Source organism: Olea europaea, unplaced genomic scaffold (assembly GCF_002742605.1).
Source record: "Olea europaea var. sylvestris unplaced genomic scaffold, O_europaea_v1 scaffold126, whole genome shotgun sequence".
Lineage (NCBI taxonomy): Eukaryota > Viridiplantae > Streptophyta > Magnoliopsida > Lamiales > Oleaceae > Olea > Olea europaea.
This window is the reverse complement of record NW_019230046.1, coordinates 414,980-421,183: the sequence shown is the minus strand read 5'-3', so window position 1 is coordinate 421,183 and position 6,204 is coordinate 414,980.

Sequence of the window (6,204 nt, the reverse complement as noted above, 5' to 3'; positions counted from 1 at the left end):
GCACTCACTGAGATGTTCAAACAGATGAGGCCAAATATAGTGGCCCTGGAAGAGCCAGTGATTGGCAAAAGAATAATCAAGGAATCTTAAATGGATTCTGAGTTGCAAAAGAAAATGGCCGATATTCAGGCCTTCAAGGCCAGACTGATGGCTTTCAATAAGGAATGCAATGACAAAGCAAAGGAAGAGACTGCCCTAAAAGCGCTGAAGGACAAGTTGGCAGTATTCGAGTTAGAACAAAGCTTTGGCCGAGAAGTCAACAAGGTGGACTGTTTGGAAGAGGAAGTACTTACAAAAGAACTGGACGACGAAGTGATGCGGATTGCCAAACCTGGATACGCTCAAGCGCAAGACCCTCTGATCAAAGTAAATATTGGCGATGAAGGAGAAGATCACCCAACGTTCATCAGCCAGATGCTCGACCAAGAGGGCGAACTAAAGTCTTTTCGCCGCTATTAAAGCTGAAAAATCAGGACAATTCGTCTAGAAAGAAGAACATCAAAAGACTTTTGAAAGCCTGAAGACATATCTATCAAGTCCATCAGTGTTGGTGTCACCAATCCAGGGACGGCCAATGAAAATGTATGTATCGGCTGAAAAAGAATCAATAGCTGGAATGGTCGCACAGGAAGATCAATTTGGTGAAGAAAGGGCAATTTATTACTTAAGTAGACGGTTGACGAAATGTGAATGTAATTACTCTGCTGTTGAAAAATTGTGTCTAGCACTGTATTTCACATGTACAAAATTAAGGGCTTATTTACGGCCCGTAACCGTTTATTTAATTTCTAAAGTAAATTTAGTCAAGTATATGTTCTCGCGCCCTATTTTACACCAAAGGGTAGGCCTTTGGACGCTAGCTTTATCAGAGTTCGAAATACAATATATACCTCAAAAGGCAGTAAAAAATCAGGCTTTGGCTAACTTTCTAGCGGATCATCCATGCCTTGACATGCCTGAAGAAATCGAATTAGAAATCAATTCGTTCGAATTAAAACCTTGGGTGTTGTATTTCGATGGGTCAAAAACCTCTAAAGGTGCAGGAGTGGGGGTAGCATTGATTAATCCTTTAGGGATTTGCTACAAGTTTGCATTCACCTTAGACAGAATGTGCACCAACAATCAGGCCGAATATGAAGCTTTAATTGTAGACCTAGAACTAATGGTAGATATGGGAATAAGAAATGTGATCGTTAGGGGCGATTCTCAATTGGTGATCCATCAATTGATCGGTGATTTTAAATGCCAAAGTGATTCCATTATAAGTCAGTACGAGATCGCCCAAGAATTACTAGAAGAATTCGATCAAGTAGAACTCCAATGCGTTAATAGGATATATAACGACATGGCAAATGAGTTAGCCCAAATGGCATCAGGGTACTCAAAGATTTTGAATTGGAAGTCTACTTGTGAATATGGAATCATATTGCCCGTGATTCAAAGAGGGGCAAAGAAAATTGAACTTCACTGTATACAAGATGGAGATGCAGTGGATTGGAGAATAGAGATTAAAGGGTTCCTTAAAGAACCTAATGGAGGGATTAGCAGGAAGACAAAGCTATGTTTGCTGAATTACACACTAATAGATGAAGAATTGTTTAAGAAACGCTCTGATGGTGTATTACTAAAGTGTGTAAGTTTGCAAGAAGCCAAGACGATCATGGCTGAAGTGCACGAAGGGATATGTGGAGCTCATCAAGCTGGCCAAAGGATGAGATGGTTAATTATTAGGAGTGAATATTTTTGGGCAAAGATGGGAGAACTATGTGTTCAGTATGCAAAGAGTTGTTTAACATGCCAAAAACATGGTCTAATACAAAGGGCACCAGCACGAGAGATGGCACCTATTATCAAACATTGGCCGTTCAAAGGTTGGACGATAGATCTAATAGGGAAGATCTACCCTCCATCGTCCAAGCAACATACTTTTGTTATAGTTGCAACCGACTATTTCACCAAATGGGTAGAAGCGGTACCTTTAAAAGAGATCACCCAGAAGAATGTTGTAGAGTTTATTCGTGATCATATTATTTATAGGTTTGGAATTCCACAAACTTTAATGGTAGATCACGGAACATCCTTGAATGGGGATCAAGTGAACAAATTTTTGAGCGATTTTGGGATTAAATTAGTAAACTCCACACCGTACTATGCTCAATCCAACGGACAAGCGGAATCTTCTAATAAGATTCTAAAAAATATCATCAGAAAAATGATAGATGAAAACGCCAGAAATTGGCACGAATGTCTAAACAAGGCCTTATGGGCCTATAGAACATCACCTAGGTCAAGTACCAAAGTTACTCCTTTCCAACTTGTTTATGGACAGGAGGCCATTTTGCCCATGGAAATCAACGTGCAATCAATTCGAGTGTGCTTGCAACATAAGTTGAATGATGATGAGTATGCCGAATCACTAGTTCAAAATTTATTAAGTTTAGATGAATTAAAATTGGACGTCTTAGATAGGTTGCAAGTTCAAAAGCAAAGAATGGCTAAATTTTATAATAAAAAAGTCATAGACAAGTCGTTCAGCCTGGGTGAACTAGTTTGGAAGACGATACTCCCTTTGGATACCAAGGATCCAAAGTACGGGAAGTGGTCGCCCAATTGAGAAGGACCATACAAAATAAACAGTGTGTTGCCTAATGGAGCGTACCACTTGGAAGATCTAGACGGCACCAAGCACGTAAGATTCATTAACGGCAAATATTTAAAAAAATATGTTCCTTCTTTATGGGAATGTGAACAGGTAAAAACATAACCAAACATTCTGGACGATCAAAAGATAATAAAGACAGAGCGAAATACGTTCGAATAAAGTTCTTTATTATCAAACGTTCATTACGAGAATACAAAAGATACAAATGATGGACGTGTTACAAAATAACTAAAGTATCTCCCGGTTGATCGCTGAGTAAGCTTCACACCGCCTTCCTAAATGCATCGCTGCAATGGTGGGATTGACGAGTAAGAAGGTGTACTGGCCCTACCGCTTTCCTAATTGCATCGCTGCAATGGTGGGGTTGACGAGTGAGAGGGTGTACTGGCCTCACCACCTTCCTAAATGCATCGTTGCAATGGCGAGGCTGAGAAACACTCTCAGCAGGCAAGCTGAGAAGCACTCTCAGCAAGCAAAGTGGCCCACATGCAGCCCAAAAATTGCCTCCCATCATTGACTCCTTGTGAAGAACAAAGAGACGATGGGAAGAATTTTGCAGGAAAGAACTTCGCTGCTGGCCAGAAAATATTTCCTATACCTCCCATACCAAAGGTGACATCAAGGTAAATATAAGCCGGATGGACTAAACAGTCCATTTTTGGATCAGGTTGATCGTCAGAATGCCAAGAAATGGCAGCAAATTGATTTCGAATAAGAAAATGAAGAGATGAAGATAGAGGATGAAAAATGCGAAACATTTATAGGGGGATGAAGATGAAGAGACAGAATATGAACAGCCACATTTCTGTCCAATAGACGGAATTAAATGGCCCTAAGTCTTGGGAACAGTAGTGGGAATATCAAAAGGGAATAGACAAGATTCTTAGTGCAAAGCAGTTAAGTGATTAAAGAATTGATGATTAGAAAATAAACGTCAAATAAATGCACAAGAAGTTAATGTTCGTTAATAATGAACAAAGTTACAAAAGAGAAAAAGGCATCGTCTGTCTTAATTACAGTCTACCCCATAAGGAACGAATTCGTTCCCTAAGTTTTTCCCAATCCTCGTTCTGCCGGGAGGAAGTGATGTTCAATTCAGCCGCAACGTCATCATCATCAACCTCCAACTTCTTGTACTGTTCGACCAACGATTTAGTTCGCTCAATCCCCTGAGAGGCGTTGCGCTTTTTAGCAGCCATCCTCGCCTTGCAATCGTCCATTTTGGCTTGAAGTTCCCTCATCTGAGCAGTCAAGTTAACCATCAAAGAGTCTTCAATCATGACTTCGGAAGAGATTTCTTTCAACTCGTCCTTAGCCTTGTTGATCTCCATGCGTAAAGACTCTTTTTCAGCCACAGCTCGAAGATATTGAGTACGCTTGGCCTTTAGTTCAGCATTCTTGGCCAGCATAGAAAGGACTCGGAGTGAATGACCTTCAATGTCGCTTTAAAGTCGGCAGAAAGACTGAGCGACGGAAGCTTCAGTGCTTGCTCTAACTTCGCACTCAAGTGCTCAAGTTCATCCTTGTGTCTGGCAGCACTAGCCCTTCCAATGTCCATATCCATGAAGGATACGCACTCAAATACCAACTCCTTCAAGAACTTCAAATCATCTTCTGAAGAAGCAGCAGGACAATCAGATGGAGCAGGACGAGACATTTGGACCTGCCCCCAGGAAGCGAACAAATCCTGAATAGAACGCACAATCCTGTCAGCATCCTGCAAAGAAGGTTGCCAATATTAAAAATCCTCACTACAATGAACAAGGTGGACATAGAAATGAAGCAAAAAGAAAAACTACCTCGTCGACAATCGTAGAAGATGGCGCGCCCTCGGCCAAGCTTGCCACCAGCGACTCATCCATTCGTGAGGACTTCCCCTTGTCCGAGCGAGACGATGTTGCCACAACGGGCGGACTCATAGGAGTATCTGCAAAGTTCAAGAGCAACAAATCAGAAACCAATAGCACGAGCAAAGGTAAGACATCAAAAACTGAATTACCTTCTGCTTCGATGATTGGGGGGTCGACACCCTGGGAAGAAGGTGACTCATCCATGGGTTGTGATGAAGACTCTGGGACTGAAGATGTATCTTTAAGCATGGTCCCATCACCAACCGGTTTGGATGAAGTAGCCTCAGCAGGGGATGATGGAGCAGGAGTTGTCGATGCCAAAGCCTTTGAAGGGGAGGCTGAACTTTTCTGAAAAGTCCAAAAGATCATCAGTACACAGAAAATTATCAAATGTGGAAAAGCATACTTGTAAATAGACCGATTTAATTACCTTCCTCCTGACGATAAGAGGGGCATCACCATCATCATCATCAACATCATCCTCCAGAATGGGAGATGCTGAGGCTGGCCGTTTGCGGCTTGAAGCACTCTTGGCCATAGTAGGCCTGGCGGGGATAGAAGAAGATGGACGAGCAGATTGTTTAGTACGACGAGAAGGAGAGGGGCTTCGAATAGACAAAGGAGTGACCAAAACAGGAGGAGGAGAAGAAATACTCGGTTGGTCTAATGAATGAAAGGCACGATTGGCCTCAGTCGCAAATAATCTGCGCTTCACCGATGGCCAGAGTTGTTCAAAAAGAGGGTGAGTAGCATGACAAGAATTAAAAGGGGCTAATGAAATGTGGCTTGATAAATGGAGGTTGCGAACGTTTATAGCCTCTGCTTCCGCCTTATTAATGGTATGAAAACGGTCAATTAAACTCTTCGAATAGCAAAGAGGAACAGGCCAAGTTTGGCCAAAACCAAGCTGACGAGCAAAAAATTGGGGAGCATAAATTTCTACCCCCGCTTTGGCATTGGTCCCAGTTAAGATATCATGGAAAAGCTCCCTCCCAGTTAAAAACTGAATCCAAATGAGCAGGGAGGTGCTCGCGCTATCTATAGTGGAAGGGGGATGTACATAGTTTGGAGTCAAAAAAGGAGGAAAAGGAAAGAAGGAAGAAATTGAATCTAAAGAATAAAAGAATGAAAAAATATCCCTTCTGGACATATTTACAGGAGTTAAGGGCTCCATAGCCAGTCCGTAACAGCTAGCAGAAGGACGAGAAATGGACGGAGCACCAAGCGATGGAAAATAGGATCTCAACCACAGTTGAGTGAACCAAAGAGGTCCACTGCCAGTGGGAGATGCACCATTCTTCAATTGAGCTTGAAGAAAAGCCATACCTCTATAAAGGGCAGCCAAAAACAAAGAACATAAATTCAAAAGCCTGCCACGCGCCAATTCGTGCGCTATAGGCAAATAACTCAAAGAAGGATTTATACTTGGCACACACAAAACATATTTACAAAGCCAAACTAAAAGAAAGGCCACTCGCTCAGCATGGGTAGGCTCAGCGCTCGAATGATTATGGAGGGTCTGCAGGCTTGAATAAGAATCGGTGTAGTTTTTACCGAACTGTGGGGCGCCACCAGAAACTAAGATACCTGGGAAAATGGTATCGCCCAAAGGTGGTAAATTCACCAGGGCCCCAACATCACTTAACGTAATAGACATGGGGCCAAGAGGAAAAATAAAGGTGTTGTACTCAG